We start from the raw sequence: 3,142 nt of genomic DNA, 5'->3' as shown, positions 1-3,142 counted from the left end.
TCCTCATATTTTTGACACCTTTGAGGCTCTTCATATATTTCACACTTTTTCAGGCTCTTCATGTTTTTCAACACCACTTCAAGCTCCTTCTATTTTTCAGACAGTTTCTTGCTCCTCATATTTTTGACACCTTTGAGGCTCTTCATATATTTCACACTGTTTCAGGCTCTTTATGTTTTTCAACACTGCTTCATGCTCCTCCTATTTTTCAGACCGTTTCATGCTTCTCCTATTTTTCAGACCGTTTCATGCTTCTCCTATTTTTCAGACCGTTTAATGCTCCTCATATTTTTGACACTTTTTGAAGCTCTTCATATTTTTCACATTTCTCCAGGCTCTTCATTTTTTTGAACACCGATTCATGCTCCTCCTATTTTTCAAACCTTTTCATGCTCCTCATGTTTTTGACACTTTTTGAAGCACTTCATATTTTTGACACCTTTTCAGGCTCTTCATGTTTTTCAACAACGCTTCATGCTCCTCCTATTTTTCAGACCGTTTCATGCTCCTCATACTTTTCACACCTTTTGAAGCTCTTCATATTTTTTTAACACCTATTCACGCTCCTCCTATATTTCAGACCGTTTCAAGCTCCTCATATTTTTGACACTTTTTGTAGCTCTTCATATTTTTCACACCTTTTGAGGGTCTTCATGTTTTTCTACACCACTTCATGCTGCTCCTATTTTTCAGACCGTTTTATTCTACTCATATGTTTCACACCTTTTTCAAGCTCTTCATGTTTTTCAACACCACTTCATGCTCCTCCTAATTATCAGACCGTTTCATTCTCCTCATATTTTTGACACCATTTGAAGCTTTTCATATTTTTCACACCTTTTCAGGCTCTTCATGTTTTTTAACACCTTTTCATGCTCCTGCTATATTTCAGACCGTTTCATGCTCCTTATATTTTTGACACCTTTTGAAGCTCTTCATATTTTTCACACATTTTCATGCTCTTCATATTTTTCAACACCGCTTCATGCTCCTCCTATTTATCAGACCATATCATGCTCCTCATATGTTTCACAACTTTTTCAGGCTCTTCATGTTTTTCAACAACAATTCATGCTCCTCCTATTTTTCAGACCCTTTCATGCTCCTCATATTTTTGACACAGTTTGAAGCTCTTCACATTTTTCACACCTTTTGAGGCTCTTCATGTTTTTGAAAACAGTTTCTTGTTCCTCATATTTTTCAGACCGTTTCACCCTCTATATATTTGACACCTTTCTGAAGCTCTTCATATTTTTCACACCTTTTCAGGCTCTTCATGTTTTTCAACACCACTTCAAGCTCCTTCTATTTTTCAGACCGTTTCTTGCTCCTAATATTTTTGCCACCTTTGAGGCTCTTCATATATTTCACACTTTTTCAGTCTCTTTATGTTTTTCAACACCGCTTCATGCTCCTCCTAATTTTCAGACCGTTTCATTCTCCTCATATTTCTGACACCTTTTGAAGCTCTTCATATTTTTCACACCTTTTCAGGCTCTTCATGTTTTTCAACACCACTTCAAGCTCCTTCTATTTTTCAAACCGTTTCTTGCTCCTCATATTTTTGACACCTTTGAGGCTCTTCATATATTTCACACTTTTTCAGGCTCTTTATGTTTTTCAACACCGCTTCATGCTCCTCCTAATTTTCAGACCGTTTCATTCTCCTCATATTTTTGACACCTTTTGAAGCTCTTCATATTTTTCACACTTTTTCAGGCTCTTCTTGTTTTTCAAACCGCTTCATGCTCCTCCTATTTTCAGACCGTTTCATGCTCCTCCTATTTTTCAGACCGTTTCATGCTCCTCATATTTTTGACGCCTTTTGAAGCTCTTCATATTTTTCACACCTTTTCATGCTCTTCATGTTTTTCAGCACCACTTCATGCTCCTCCTATTTTTCAGACCTTTTTTTGCTCCTCATATTTTTTACACATTTTGAAGCTCTTCATATTTTTCACACCTTTTCAGGCTCTTCATGTTTTTCAACACCGCTTCATGCTCCTCCTATTTTTCAAACCGTTTCATGCTCCTCATATTTTTGACACCTTTTGTATCTCTTCATATTTTTCACACCTTTTCAGGCTCTTCATGTTTTTCAACATCGCTTGCTGCTCCTCATCTTTTTCAGACCGTTTCATGCTCCTCTTAGTTTTGACACCTTTGAAGCTCTTCATATTTTTTACACCTTTTCAGGCTCCTCATATTTTTCTTCACCACTTCATGCTTCTCCTATTTTTCAGACCGTTTCATGCTCCTCATATTTTTGACACTTTTTGAAGCTCTTCATATTTTTGACACCTTTTCAGGCTCTTCATGTTTTTCAACAACGCTTCATGCTCCTCCTATTTTTCAAACCGTTTCATGCTCCTCATATGTTTCACACCTTTTGAAGCTCTTCTTATTTTTTTTAACACCTTTTCACGCTCCTCCTATATTTCAGACCGTTTCAAGCTCCTCATATTTTTGACACTTTTTGTAGCTCTTCATATTTTTCACACCTTTTCAGCGTCTTCATGTTTTTCTACACCACTTCATGCTACTCCTATTTTTCAGACCGTTTTATTCTACTCATATGTTTCACACCTTTTTCAAGCTCTTCATGTTTTTCACCACCACTTCATGCTCCTCCTAATTATCAGACCGTTTCATTCTCCTCATATTTTTGACACCATTTGAAGCTTTTCATATTTTTCACACCTTTTCAGGCTCTTCATGTTTTTTAACACCTTTTCATGCTCCTGCTATATTTCAGACCGTTTCATGCTCCTTATATTTTTGACACCTTTTGAAGCTCTTCATATTTTTCATACTTTTTCAGGCTCTTCATATTTTTCAACACCGCTTCATGCTCCTCCTATTTTTCAGACCGTATCATGCTCCTCATATGTTTCACACCTTTTTCAGGCTCTTCATGTTTTTCAACAACACTTCATGCTCCTCCTATGTTTCAGACCGTTTCATGCTCCTCATATTTTTGACACAGTTTGAAGCTCTTCACATTGTTCACACCTTTTGAGGCTCTTCATGTTTTTGAAAACAGTCTCTTGCTCCTCATATTTTTCAGACCGTTTCACCCTCTATATATTTGACACCTTTTTGAAGCTCTTTATATTTTTCACACCTTTTGAGGATCTTCATG

The sequence above is a fragment of the Dama dama genome, unplaced genomic scaffold, assembly GCF_033118175.1.
Source record: "Dama dama isolate Ldn47 unplaced genomic scaffold, ASM3311817v1 ptg000093l, whole genome shotgun sequence".
NCBI lineage: Eukaryota > Metazoa > Chordata > Mammalia > Artiodactyla > Cervidae > Dama > Dama dama.
This window is presented reverse-complemented; position numbering follows the sequence as displayed.